Consider the following 15792-nt stretch of genomic DNA (forward strand, 5'->3'; position numbering starts at 1 on the left):
GGATTTTAGGCAAGAAGATGACATGGTCAGTTTTGCCTTGTAAAAAAATGGTCCAATTTACTAGAGGGAAGAAGAATAACTGAGATGAAACCGCTACTTACAGTTCTGCACATTGTGCCCTAAACAACCTAGGGAGAGCCACTCCATGGGTCTGTGAATGGCACCCCATGGGTGGTACAATGCCCTTCCTACACAGCCAGATTTAGTGAAGGTGCAAGTGAGGAGGCTAACAAAGCGATCCAGGTATAAAAAGTAGGAAGGGTTGAACTAAAGAAGGGCAATGGCAGAAAAGGGAAGGGGTCACAATGCAGAAAAAATGATGTAGAATCACTCGGAGCTGGTGGCTGGTTGGATAAAGATGGTGATGCAGAGATAACAAAGAGACTGCGGGGGTGATTTTTTTTTAATTGAAGTATAATTAATTTACTTAATTCATGTTAGTTTCAAGTGTAAAGTGATTCAGTTATACATTTACACACATATTCTTTTTCGGATTCTTTTTCATTATAAGTCACTACAAAGACATTGAGTCGAGTTCCCTGTGCTATACAGTAGGTCCTCCTCGTTTACCTATTTTATATACAGTAGTGTGTATCTGTTAATCCTCAAACTCCTACTTATCCCCCACCCCACCCCCTTATCCACTTTGGTTATCACAAGTTTCTTTTCTATGCCCATGAGTCTTTGAGAACATGGTTTTATTGTACATCAATCTGGCTGAGTTGGAATCATTGGATTCTACATTTTATTTTTTTCATTTTATTATTTTTTTTTCCTTTTGCCTTTTCCAGGGCCACTCCTGCGGCATATGGAGGTTCCCAGGCTAGGGGTCGAATCGGAGCTGTAGCCACCAGCCTATGCCACAGCCACAGCAACGGTGGATCCGAGCCACGTCTGCAATTTACACCACAGCTCACGGCAACACCGGTTCCTTAACCCACTGAGCAAGGCCAGGGATTGAACCCGCAACCTCATGGTTCCTAGTCGGATTTGTTGACCACTGCGCCACGACAGGAACTCCAGGGATTCTACATTTTAGAATTCCACTGCCACTCAGAATTCCCTTCCTACTCAGAATTCCCTTCCTACCCTAAATTTAGAGATAAGATTTAGAAAGTGGAAGGAAGCAGCTGCCCTTATGCTCGGAAGGTCGTCAAGGTTAAGGTGATGCAGAGGTGGAGAAACTGGCAGGTGCCAGTCTGTCCTTGCCCTCCTTGCCCACGCTGCAGCCTCTTCCACCTCCGGGGCCAGCTGTTCTTCCCTTCTGTCTGCCCCACCTACCAAAAGCAACTGTGACCAGAAGCTGGAATGCAAACTCACAGAGGCAATAGCTAGGACCAAGTCATGGCCTTCCAAAGACCTCTACGCCAGCCTCCTTTGTGGTCCCTCTCAGCAAACTCCCTCAAGCTCGGACTTGGCTACCAAGCCAGTGCTTCAGGACAACTACTTAGTGACCTCCCTGATTCACCAGCTCTCCTTTCTGGCCCCTACTCCTCCAGCTTCAGTTCCTGACCACAGCAGGCTCTTTTGCAGTAATTGGGAAAAAATGATTCTAAAATTCATACAGATCTGCAAAGGATGTATAATAGTCAAAACAGCACTGAAAAAGAACAAAGAGAACCTAACGCCATTTGATTTCAACCATTACAGGAGTACCTGTCGTGACTCAGTGGTTAACGAATCCGACTGGGATCCTGTGCTGCTGTGGCTTTGGTGTAGGCCGGCGGCTACAGCTCCAATTAGACCCCTAGCCTGGGAACCTCCATATGCTGCAGGAGCAGCCCTAGAAAAGGCAAAAAGACAAACAAACAAACAAAAAAAAAAACACATTATAAAGGAATCTATTACAGAGCTGTAAAGGTGGACACCCACCTTATACACAGGCAAAGCATTTGCTAACAATGTTGCTAAGAAACTGGATCAGAGGAAAAAGTATTCCTGGGCCACGCCAATCAGGCATTGAGATCTCCCAAAGTGGCCGTGCAAGACAGACAGGAGAAAGGCCTTGTCTTCACTTGAGATGTTTGTATTTGGATAAACCTCCTGCCTAAAGGATGTGAAAATCCAAGCTTCAGAAAATGTGGAATTTCTCTTGGAACTGGGCTTCTAACAACTTTCATGTGTGCACACAGAAACATTGTAAATCAGGTTTTTCTAAGAAAAAGGTGCACAGAGATTCAGTAAGCTTGGTTACTAGTATTATTAGCAGGATTTTCTGTTCTCTTTCATTCTCAGCCATTTTATTACAATTTAATCTTTGTAAATCCTACTTTGGATCATTCGGGCTTCTCAGAAGTATTTGGATTACTGGAATTACAGACTTGATTTTGAAATTGCTTTTCAAAGACTCAAAAAGTCTTGCTATAGTGAAGCCTTCTTTCATCATGCCTTTTAAATCCAAGGGTTACTGGCTTGTGCTCTTAGAAGAATTATGTCAGTTTTACTGAATTTTGTTCCTATATCAGTTTTGGTTTCATTACCTTATTTGCTACAGGGAGTTTAATAATATAATTAGATCTTGGGATATTACTATCTTTATTCTACCTCATTTTGAAACTTTGGGTTTTTGTGTTTTTTTGTTTGTTTGTTTGGAAATCTGAGAACTTTCAGAGCGCTTTTGTGAATACTTTTTACATGACCAAGTTGGAGTGACCTGCTCAGGTGTGGATGATACTTGTTCAATATGCCAAGCTGAATTTTAGAAAGTTATTTTTCCGATCTGTCAGCATGTATTTTCTGAAGAGTACATTACCTTACTGTTTTACAGAGAGAATATAGGTCCGCTGTGCAAAAGCGAGATTTCAGACCATATAAACAAATGGAAAGATGGGGCTACCTCATCACACCTTCAAATGTAATTAAGTCCTACAAACAATTAAAACCACAAAATATTCATTGCATTGGTTACGGACTATTGCTAAAGGCCCTAGGAAGGATTTTAGGGCTTAAAAAATAAGAAAAATATTCCTAAACATTTTTAGAATGCTAGTGTAAGATTTAAGTGGGTGTTTTAATTTTTTTAATTTAAATGAGTGAAAGAACACTGGTTTTGAAAATAAGTAATAATCAACCTAATGTCTATGTCCACCATATTTCTTCCATCCTAATTACTTGACATATGATTGCAATGTAAAATTGTAAATGCATTTTCTTGCTAATTCTGCCCAAAAAGTGGCAACTGGATAATTAACTAGAACCAGTTGTTTTAGGGGAATTTGAGTATTCTTTTCTAACATTGTTTCAGAAGAAAGTATATTTTTCACAATATTTTAAGATATGTCTTTATCCCAAATCTCAAAAAAAAGTTCATAAAACTTATATTTTTAATGAAAGTTCTATATGCTATAATTTACCCCTGACCATTAGATTTTCTAAGTGCACATTAATTTACTGAGAATGCTATATTTTAATATCGTATTACTCTTTGTAATACAATTAGCAATCAATAAGAATTAATCATTTCAATTATTTTAAAAACCTGAAGTGTTGTTAGAAAGATTGCATTAATGGTGTGGCCCCCACCCCAACCTATTGTCCCCAAAGTAACCATCATTAAACCGAGGAAGAAGGGCACGGGGCGAGAAAGCAAATAAGTAAGACTCAAGAATGACAGGCCTGCAAAACTCTGAACACATTTCCCGGCAGGTGGAGCTAACTAGAAGCTAACAGATCAAAAACCTACATTTCTGGGTAAACTATACTGCCAAGTATATATGAGGTTAACCTGAAAAAGCCTTTGACTGTCTGAACACTGAAACTATCTCAGGATCTTGCCCTTGCACAAGCAGGAAGCAGGCTGTGAGAGTTGGAGAGCCCTCCAGAAGGAAAAACTGCCAAGTATCCTCTCCAGCTGCAGCCATGGACTATAGGACAAGGACAAGGACCCTCCCAGAGGATGGACCAAGTGGACACGGGAGTTCCACCCAGGCAGCAGGATCAGAATCTAATCAAGGACTTTCCCACCCACAGGGCCAGCCTTCCTGAGGCCCACTCAGCAGGATTTCATTCATAGGAACAACCAGTAACTCCTGAGTGTCTTCCATTCTTTTGTTTTCCAAGAGACTTTTTATTGTAGTAATCTGATCTCTGACCACTATCATACATATATTGAGAGGGAGAAGGGACCAACAGCTTATCTTTTTTTTTTTTTTTTGCTTTTTAGGGCCACACCTGCAGCATATGGAAGTTCCCAGGCTAGGGGTCAAATCAGAGCTACCCCTGCCAGCCACAGCCATAGCCACAGCCACAGCAACGTGCCCCATATGCAACCTACACCACAGCTCATGGCAACGGCAGATCCTTGACTCAGTGAGCGAGGGCAAGGATTAAACCCGCATCCTCACAGATCCTAGTCGGATTCGTTTCTGCTGCACCGCAACGGGAACTCCCCAACAGCTTATCTTTTTATTCACAGATCTCCCCAAGAAGCCCCATCCAGACACCATGTATGTCATCTGAAGGTCAACTTGGTCCCGCTACAATGATGTCATGGGTCTTGGGGTTGCCTCTTGGGAGAAAAGAATGTGTCTACGGAAAGAAGAAAGAATGGAAGCGTTTGTGGCCAGAAGGAAAAACTGTGGAGGACACTGGTTAGCAAATTACTGAAAACCATTTCCTTTTTCTCCTGGTCACACTGCTAGATTATGTTTCCCAACCTCCCTTGTGGCTAGACACAGCCACATATCACTTTTGACCAACGAAACATCACATTTATTGCTTCCAGACTTGGTCCATGCAGCCCTTGACGCATGACCCTCCATGCCCTTTCCCTTCCAGATGAAGGGAGATGAAGAGGAAAACCTTGGGAGTCGTGGTGTGAAGGTAGAGCAGCCATGGGATAGAGGAAACCGGGCCCTGAAACATGTGGAGAAAGGCCACCCTCAGGAGGGATTGTATTTCACTACTGTCTGAGCAAATATAATAAGTATGCTTTCATCAGACTAAGCCCTGGAGGTTTAGGGGTTTATCTCTTATAGTCACTAACGAACATATAGCAGAGGGAACAACACCAGCAAAGGTAGAAGGAGTGAAATAGACAACATGGCCTAAGGAGTGTGGGGAATCTCTCTCTGGCTGAAAGGTAGGCACTCGGGGAGAGTTGCAGAAAATGAACTCAAAAGGGTTAGCCATTTGGGCCAACTGCTATGGATCTTGAACGACAGGCAAAAATTTGGACTTTGGGAGTTCCCTCGTGGCCTAGCAGTTAGGGATCTGGCACTGTCAATGTGATGTGGGTTTGATCCCCAGCCTGGGAACTCCCACATGCGAGGGGTGCCATAACAAAGAAAAAGAAAAAATAAATTTTAAAAATTGGGGAGTTCCCATCGTGGCTCAGTGGCTAACAGATCTGACTAGGAACCATGAGGTTGCAGGTTCGATCCCTGGCCTTGCTCAGTGGGTTAAGAATCTGGTGTTGCCATGAGCTCTGGTGTAGGTTGCAGGCAAGGCTCGGGTCCCATGTTGCTGTGGCTCTGGAGAAGGACGGTGGCTACAGCTCCGATTCGACCCCTAGCCTGGGAACCTCCATATGCCTCGGGTGCAGCCCTAGAAAAGGCAAAAAGACAAAAAAAAATTTTTTTAATTAAAAATTTGGGCTTTATTCTGTAGAAAATAGAGACCATTAAAAGCCATACGTGTGTGTGCATGTGTACGTATATGTATATGAGAGATACATAGATATAGATACAGGTACATAGATATCTTCAGTATGAAAAACTAGAGTAGGAGTTCCTGTTGTGGCGCAGTGGTTAACGAATCTGACTAGGAACCATGAGGTTGTGGGTTCGATCCCTGGCCTTGCTCAGTGGGTTAAGGATCCAGCGTTGCCGTGAGCTGTGGTGTAGGTTGCAGACGCGGCTCAGATCCCGCGTTACTGTGGCTGTGGCTGAGGCTGGCAGCTACAGCTCTGACTAGACCCCTAGCCTGGGAACCTCCATATGCCTTGGGTGTGACCCTAAAAACAAAAACAAAAACAAAAATAAACAAAAAAAAACCACCCTCGAAGAAACACCAAATATCAAATATCTGGGCAACTTGTGGCCCAGTCAAGGTGACCCACAAAATTCACCATCATAATTACTTTTACAAACTATAGAAATGATCCCTGAAACTATAGTCTTTCACATTTACTTTAAAAAGAGCCTGTCCTACTGTACAGCACAGGGAACTATATCCAGTCTCTTGGGATAGAACATGATTGAAGACAGTATGAGGAAAAAAATGTGTATATATGTATGACTGGGTTGCTATGCTATACAGCAGAAATTGACACAACACTGTAAATCGACTATACTCTAATAAAAATAAAATAAAAAATAAAAAAATAAAACTACACCACAACAACAACAACAAAATGAGCCTCTCTCAACCCTTTCTTATCCTTAGAGTAATTTTATCATTTATACATTTTACTAGTCTGGGATTTAATAGAAGTACTCTCTAACATCAAGTACTTAAGAACCCACAATTCCCTTTATAGCAATTAGGAATATCATTTACATGTGTATCCTTCATTTTTAAACTTTAAATTAGATTTTTAAATGTAGATTTTTCAATTACTATGCCCTCAGGGAACCCTTAAGCTGACTAAGACATAACTTTCAAATTAATACTTTCAGGATTTGAGCTTCTATCTGATAAAAATTTTACTAAGTAAAGCACATTATTTTTCACATTTGCCATGTAGACAAGGACAAGGAAAAAAAAGGTCTGAGTTGGAGAAATGAGTACCAAAAAGGCAGAAAGGAAAACTGAAATCAGGTGGTGAGAAACATTAGCAAAATTACAAACAGCAGTCAACAGGATGTCTGGTGAAAAAGAAAGCAAACGTCAGAGAATGATAGCTTGAGAATGACATGGAGAATAGACAAGGAGGCCCTCCCCCCTTGTCCAGAGCAAAGGGTTAGTGCTAGAGTCAGGACTAGGTCTTAGTTAAGCTCCCCGAGGGTAGGCATCACATCTTTATGTCTCCCACATGAGGGGTGACACAGACCTTACATAAGAGGTGTTCAATAATTTTTTGAAATTTAAAAATGAATATTACTCAACCATAAAAAAGAACAAAATAATGCCATTTGCAGCAACATGGATGGAACTAGAGACTCTCATCCTGAGTGAAGTAAGTCAGAAAGAGAAAGACAAATACCATATGATATCACATATCTGGTATGTAATACACAGCACAAATGAATCTTTCCACAGAAAACAAAATCATGGACTTGTAGAATAGAGTTGTGGTTGCCCGGTGGGGAGGAGGAGGGAGTGGGATGGATTGGGAGCTTGGGGTTAATAGATACAAACTATTGCTTTTGGAATGGATTAGCAATGAGATCCTGCTGTGTAGCACTAAGAACTATGTCTAGTTACTTATGACAGAGCATGATAATGGGAGAAAAAAGAATGTATACATGTATGTGTAACTGGGTCACCATGCTGTACAGTGGGAAAAAAAATTGTATTGGGGAAATAACAATTTTAAAAAATGAATATTTAGGAGTTCTCACTGTGGCACAGTGGAAAGGACTCCAACTAATATCCATGAGGATGTGGGTTTGATCCCTGGCCTCACTCACTGGGTCAGGGATCTGGTGTTGCCATGAGCTGTGGTGTAGGTCGCAGACGTGGCTCGGATCTGGCGTTGCTGTGGCTGTGGCATAGGCCAGCAACAGCTGTAGCTCCAATTCGGCCCCTAGCCTGGAAACTTCCATATGCCACAGTCCAGCCCAAAAAAAGCAAATATATATATATATATTTGGAGAAAAGTAATCTACCATAATGGAATAGAAGAAAAAAGAAAGCCATGTTGTGTGGCTTGGTTACAGCCCTGTCAGGTACAAGGCTGAGAATCCAAGACCTCTTTGGATTATCAAAAGAGCAGGGTTTATAGGAAGGCAAGTTCCCAAGGCCTGATGTGCTTGCTTAGAGCAAGAAATATTTACATTCTTCACGATGGCAGTAGAACATGTCAAAAATGAATTATTTAAGAACCCCACTGCATTATCCACTCACCTGGCGTTTCTTCTTTTTTGTTCCTAAAAACCAAGGGATCTTTCTAGGCTAATTAGGCAGAAAAAATGTTCATTTCCAATTTTTTTTTTTCTAATCTGTCTTTCTACCACCTTGAAAAATCTTTTTGAGACACACACATCTAATCTTGGTGCCAATTAAAAATGTAAGGTCAGCTTCACCTTTTGTTTTTGTTTTTTGGTTTTTTGGGTTTTTGTTTTGTTTTGTTTTGTTTGTCTTTTTAGGGCTGCATCCTTGGCATATGGAAGTTCCCAGGCTAAAGGTTGAACTGAGGACCCAGCTGCAGGCCTACACCACAGCCATAGCAACGTAGGATCAGAGCCGTGTCTTCGACCTACATCACAGCCACAGCAACGCCAAATCCTTAACACACCGAGCAAGGCCAGGGATCAAACCCACATCCTCATGTATGCTAGTCGGGTTCATTACCGCTGAGCCATGAAAGGAACTCCAAGTTCAGCTTCGCTTTAGCTTTATGGGAATTGTAATGCAATCAGAGGTCTGACGCTTCTTTAAAGCCACAAAAATGGCTTTTATACATATATTACCAAAATCATATATAAGTATCCAAACGCCTTTTCACTTCATAGAGTACATTTGTACATTTTCTGGGAAGAAACCCAGGGTTTCATAATTAACATATGTGAAGCACCAATCAAATAAAGCTATCATTTCAAAGCTTTCAGAGCAAGAGCAGGGCTTCTGGCTTAGAATGTAGGGTCCAGAGAGTCACATCTGAGCAAAGTGTCTTGAGATCCTTCAAATTCCAATATTCCATCTGAAAGAATAAGCACAGCCAATTTTGTGGACAGACTCAGCTCACTAGAAAGCAGATACAGAAGGAGAGATTTCATTCGCATTGAGGTGTGATCAGAAAAGAATGGAAATCATTAACCACAGGGTTAGAATTCACTGAGTAATTTTCTAACCACTCTTACTAATGAAATCATAAAATCGGGAGTTCCCGTCGTGGCTCAGCAGGTTAAGAGCCCAACTAGTATCCAAGAGGATGCAGGTTCAATCCCTGGCCTCAATAGTGGGTTAAGGATATGGCATTGCCATGAGCTGTGGTGTATGCCACAGATGTGGCTTGGATCCCGCATTGCTGTGGCTGTGATGTAGACTGGTAGCTATAGCTCCGATTCGACCCCTAGCCCAGGAACTTCCATATGCTGCACCTGCAGCCCTAAAAAGACAAAAAAATATATATATTTTAAGGAAAAGTATTGAAGATTGAAAAGATTTCAAAAGATTGAAACTGGAACATTTCAATGACCCAACAAGTAAAATAAAAATGAAAGGAAAATGCAGTGGATGGATGCCCACTCACCGAGTCCCAAACTAAAAGCAGCCTTGATATGTCCCCTAACACCAAAGAGAAATGCAGAAAAACAGGTGTACCAACAAGTTGCCTCCCACCACACAACTCAACAATTAATCTATGAAACTCACTTTTACTTCCTATCTTCAAGAACAAAATCTTCTCATGTAGATGATTTTGTCTTAAGGCAATGGGATCTGCTTGGGTGGTACCGTATCATCCATCTCTGTTCAATATTTTACCAACTTTCACATAAGCCTCTACAAAAGATATTATTTCTTATTCATTAAACTACTGATTTTATTTAGAAGTAGAAGCATGGCAGCAGAGATAAAGGAAAAACACTTTACCAATCTATATAAATATATTCTGGCTATCTGCTTACTACACATCATGACAAAAAAGGCTGGATGAAGAGTTCTTTTCATGACTCAGCAGAAACGAATCTGACTAGCATCCATGAGGACTCAGGTTTGATCCCTGGCCTCGCCTCGCTCAGTGGGCTAAGGATCTGGCATTGTTGTGAACTGTGGTGTAGGTCACAGATGCGGCTCAGATCCTGCTTTGCTGTGGCTGTGGTATAGGCTAATGGCTATGGCTCCAATTTGACCCCTAGCCTGGGAACCTCCATATGCTAGGTGTGTGGCCCTAAAGAGACAAAAGGAAAAAAAAAAGGATGCATGGATTTTTACCAATTGGGGAAGTGAGTTGACTCAATCTGACTTCAATAGACTATGAGTAGTGGCAAAAATTGTGGATTGGCATGGTCACATCTATTCCAATAATCTTATGTGATCCTTCTGATACTTCAATGGCCAAAAAGCTTTTATTTTCTTCAAGTTCCTTTGAAGCTATGGGTTATGGATGTGACTTAAGTTCTGCCAATCACATGCAATTAAGACTTGAATTCAGGACAAATTAATTGCAAAAGGAAAAGCACGTGGCATCATTTGTGCCAGTGCAGCTAGAGCAGAGTGGTATGGCCCCAGAGTTGGTACCATTTTAGCAAAAGCAGCTGCCTGACCAGGGCAGCAGCTCTTTTAGCAAACCAGTGGGGCATCAAGGCTTTGAGAATTCACCCCAGTGTCTGCCTCCTCAGCTTAGAGTCTTCTCTCAAGTCCATCTAATAATTCTGAGACCTATTTAATAACCTATAATAATCCCTTTCTGCATAAAGCAACTTCAGCAGATTCTGCTCTCTATAACTGAATCCTAATAGGATGATTTACATAAAGTTCAGCTTAGAGGAGTCCAGGGACAATAAGAGGTCCCAGATCATAAATCAAGAGAAGAATATTCCCTCTGGGGCAGTTGGGACTGATGCTTGAAGGGGAGACTGTGCCCTCAAAGAGATGAGCCATAACCTTTCAGATACCAGAAAATAAGGCACATGGATACTGACCCCTGTGCTGTCAAACAGGAGATACAGTCTCTCATTGGCTATTGAGATTTAAGCCCATTTGGTTGGGATGTGTGGTTCCAACAAGGAAGAACTATGCCATACCTAATAAAACTCTGTGGACAGAGAAAACAGCGATGCCAAAATGAGCCACAGATCAGCTATGTTATAACAAGAGTTTAATGTCTACCACTTACCACCTAAGTGTCTATGCTATTCCTGGAACCAATTACTAAGCTCTAGAGATTATGAAACCCTTCTTATCAAAACAACATGAAGAAGTTGGACATTTAAAATAAGATCAATGCTTACAGCAGGGCTTTTCAGTAGGTCTAGCACAGGGAAATTTTCGAGAAGCCACTGATTGCTTTCAGCTTCTCCTTTGCTTTTATATCTCTATTCTTCCCCGTGAGCCTGTCATACCAAGACCAGTTAAGAAGCCCAGAGTAAAATTTTGAATTGGGGGTGCTGAATTGATGGATGTGATCTATAAGAGAGCAGTTGCGTATTACGAGGATAGGAGACTATCACAATTCCAACTTTAAACGCTCTTCTTTCTAACAAATGTGATTTAACTTTAGCCAATGGGTCTCCCAAGTAACATCAGGTGATAACAGCTAATATATAGTAAGTAAGGAGCAAAATCATATGATAAGCACAAAAGTACTTGATGTACCTCAAAAGTGTTGGCAAATTATTTAAATGTGAAAAACACCAAGAAGAAGTGTTAGTTCAGGTGATAGCTGTTGAAACAGTAGCATAGGAATCAACCTCTGGCCAGAATTCTAACTCAATGGAAATAAAGTTTTTAGTTAATTACTAAATCTGGGGAAAGTTCAATTTGTGTTATTTCTTCAGGCAAAGAACAAATGAATTCCCGATTAACTGTTTGCTCGAAACTTATTTAAAAGTTTCGAAGTCATGAATGAGGTTTTAAAGTTTTTAACGTACCTATTTAATTTTATGCTTGGTTTGAAGCCGTCTATAACTTTCACAGGATATTAACCATAATTACCTCTGTAGCATTTCAGTGTTCAGTCATTTCTTCACCTCTCACGGCTAGAGGAACCTTGGTTTGTTTTGTAGAATTAGTCATTCACTCTGAACGCTCTCTGAAACCACATGATAGCCCCAAGACTTCGAGGAGAAGTTATCTGGGTATCAAAGACACTTTTGCTGTCAAGGGACTACCCTTAGTGGAATCACAGATAAGCTCAAAAATGAGACTGTGGACAAGTCAGAATGGATACAACAAAAATGTAACAAATACCTGACTTGCTATTCAGGTTCCCCCAGAGGAAGAGAGACTTGAGGTAGCAGCCAGGGCAGGCAATGCCACCTACTGGACAGCCAAGGTAAATTTTTTAAGTTGCCTAGTGAATTCCGCCATATTGGACAAGGAGATAGCAGTGGAGTTTCTAATTAGTGAAATAAGCAAGCAATAGATCACCTGGAGGAATCTTTCTAGGAATGAATTAATTTATTTTTAAATATTAAACCAAGCTTATTAAAAATGTCTATCAAGGAAGTTAACAAGGAGAGCCATAGAACTACTCCTTGGAATTTTAAAATGATCGCTCTTGAAAATGCTGCTCATCTCTATTTGTCAGTGTACCTTCCCACTTCAGAACGTCCTTGGACCTCATTTCAAGAGGAATTCGATAAACATGTCCAAATTACAAATGAATATGTAATGCCCTGGAAAGGAACATGGTTGATTTAATCTTTCAAAACACCGTAGTTACAAATGGTCTTACTTCCTGTTTAATATTGAAGGAAGCCTTACAAGTATTCCCTACTCATCACTCTTAAGCTGATATGTTGAAATGGACCACTCATGTATAGAAAAGAATTGAGTAGGGAATATATTCACGGAATTTACAATCATCTCTATAAACTCACCCCTTCAGCATATAAATTAAGAGTTTTGGTCCAGAGTAGTCTAAAGCAATATAACTTCCCAATTCATTTCTCAGGACTCAAGTATCTTAGTCTTAAAAATGGTTAATGATGATATTCCATGCTCCATGAAACCCCAAATGCTAATGACATTTTCAAACAGTAAAAGGCACACAGAGCATTTGATAACAAGCTGCTACTTTTTAAAATTTGTTTCATCCTATTAAAAACAAGCCTGAAGATCACCCCTTAAGAGTTTACTGAAACATAAACAATAATGACTCCAGACAGAGCAAAATACGCAGAGCCCCAGTCAAAATAACTAAACCATGAAATCACTTTAAACAGAAGTTTTTTAAAGTGATGTTTGGTTTTTAATTTTTTTTATTATAGTTGATTTACAACATTGTGCCAATTTCCGCTGTACAGCAAAGTGACCCAGTCATACATATATATACATTCTCATTCTTGTATTATCTCCCACCATGGTCTATCCCCGGAGACTGGATATAGTCCCCTGTGCTATACAGTACAACCTCACTGTTGATAGATTCTAAATGTAGAGTTTGCATCTATTAATCCCAAAATCCCAGTCCATCCCACTCCCTCCCCCTCTCCCTTGGCAACCACAGATCTATTCTTTGATCAAAGTAGCTTTGAAGGATTTCAGTAGCCAGAACTCATTCTCTAAAAAATGGTCAGGACTTAATCTTTTTTTGTTGTTGTTCAATCAAACTAGCAAGAAATTATTATGTCTGTGAGTACAAAAAAATCCAGACTTATTACCAATTACAATTTTTAAAGAACCATTAAAATCCTTCAGTATATGATTTCTAACCTAAAATCTGTCACTTAGCCTTTTAAGTCTACTCCTTGGCCTGACCCTGTGTAGCAGCTCCCTCCCTCAGGCCAAGGAGAGCTGTTAACAGAATCTATAGCTTTGTTCCCCAACTTTTGATCCCCTCCACACATTTCTTTAGTTGAGTGACTCTCGAACATTGCTCGGGTAAAGTATTAACAGGATCAATTTTGCAGAAAGCTCAGGACTCAAAAGGAAGTTCAAATCTCGTCTTTGCCACTAATCAAAGAGGTGCCCTCGAGCTAGTTGTTTGATTTCTTTGGACCTATTTCTTCATCTTTAAAATGGGAATAATCTTTACCCACCTCAGGGGAGCTGTTGAGGGCTTTCCTACAGCTGGACACACAGTAGGCATTCAATACGTTTGTAATCTAAGTTCCTCATCAAATGACTTTTTAAGCTCTTGCTATACACCAGGCTCCACGCTAAGTGCTGGGGATACGATGATGAGAAAGACATAAACAATCCCACCGCCAAGAAGCTGATCTTCAAGTGGGGAATAGAAAATAAAAACAAATTAAAAAAATTACAAATAACTGTGGGTTGTGATGAAAACAAACAAGGGCTGAAGTCAAGAATACAGAGAACTGGAATTCCCTGGTGGCCTAGGGTATTAAGGACCTGGCGTTCTCGCTGCTGTGGCATGGGTTCAATCCCTGGCAGCGGGAGGTGGGGGGGGACATTAAAAAAAAAAAAGAATATAAAGAATAAGGAGAAGAAAGAGGTCAAAACAACCTTTTCCAGAGAAGTGACATTTAAACTAACAAAAGAAGGATGACAAGGACCAAGCCATGAGAATAGGAGGAAGGGTGTTCAAGGCAGAGAAAACAGCAAGGAAAAAGATCTGAGAAAGGGCTTGGAAGTCAAAAGAGAGCTCAGTGTAACCAGAGCACAGAGCTAAGGGGAGTGTGGCAGTGAGGAGGGCAGGACTCTGGAGGCCACTATAAAGAGCTTGAAAGGGAGTTATGTGATCCCATTAACATGCCATTTGCGGATGTCCCAGTTAGGAACCTTGAGCTAGTTCAGGTTAGCCTTTCAAGTACAGAAGCAAGGATTTTTCCCTCAGGGGCTACCAGGCATCCAAAAGACTGTCTCTCTTTTTTAAAGCATATGTGTGCTTTAAAAAAAAAAAAGAGAGAGCCTGGGGGAGTTCCCTGGTGGCTCAGTAGGTTAAGGATCTGGTGCTGTCACTGCTGTGGCTTGGGTCACCACAGTGGCACGGGTTCAATCCCTGGCCCCCAAACTTCTGCCTGCTATGGGCATGGCCAAAAAATTTGTTTTTAGGAGTTCCCATCATAGCACAGCGGAAACGAATCTGACTAGGAACCATGAGGACGCAGGTTCAATCCCTGGCCTCACTTAGTGGGTTAACGATCCCAAGTTGCCATGAGCTGTGGTGTAGGTCACAGATTCAGCTCGGATCCCACATTGCTGTGGCTGTGGTGTAGGCCGGCAGCAACAGCTCCAATTAGACCCCTAGCCTGGGAACCTCCATATGCTGAGGGTGCAGCCCTGGAAGGACAAAAGACAAAAAAATAAATAAATAAAATAAAATTTTATTTTTAATTTTTAAAAAAAGCCTGGGGATAGGGCAGTCACGAGAAGAAGCCAGAGGTCCCAGCTGATGGGGTAACACTACCATCAGACAACAGGCAAGACTGGTGACAAACAAAACCCTCAGTGAACATTGATGAGAGAAGCAAATGGGGATGGGAAGTGCTGGTTCTAAGAAGGCTGGAGCTCTCTGGTCAATGACTCAAGCTTCTGCATGGGTCTTGGGTGCTCAAACATCACCCCTCACTAAGGGTCCTACCCCCTCTGCGTCACGAGGAGAGATCTGGAATCTTTGAAAGACTCTTGTTCCAAAAAGGTTTTGTTCTCTAAACTCTCCATCTAACCAAGATGTGCCTGCAGGAAAACAAGGTACCGTCCTCTTCAGCTTGGGCCTTTAAACACACTTCTCTCTCTCTCTGCCCTTCCTACACACCTACGCACACACACCTATCCACACCTACACACACACCTACACACACACCTACCCATGTCTACACACTCACCTACTCACACCTACATACACATCTACCCACACCTACACACCTACACACATACACTTACCCACACCTACACACTCATACACCTACCCACACATACACACCTACACATACACACCTACCCACACACCTACCTACACATCTACACACACATCTACTCACACCTACACACACACCTACACACACACACACCCCTACACACACACCTACCCACACCTACACACTCACCTGCTCACAC

At 41.4% G+C, this 15792-nt stretch overlaps 1 pseudogene; it reads left to right on the forward strand.

Moving 5' to 3' along the window:
- The first annotated feature begins 2088 nt into the window (after positions 1-2088).
- Positions 2089-2858, forward strand: LOC125132630 (E3 ubiquitin-protein ligase RNFT1-like; annotated as a pseudogene).
- Positions 2859-15792: the final 12934 nt, after the last annotated feature.

This window comes from Phacochoerus africanus, chromosome 8, assembly GCF_016906955.1.
Source record: "Phacochoerus africanus isolate WHEZ1 chromosome 8, ROS_Pafr_v1, whole genome shotgun sequence".
NCBI lineage: Eukaryota > Metazoa > Chordata > Mammalia > Artiodactyla > Suidae > Phacochoerus > Phacochoerus africanus.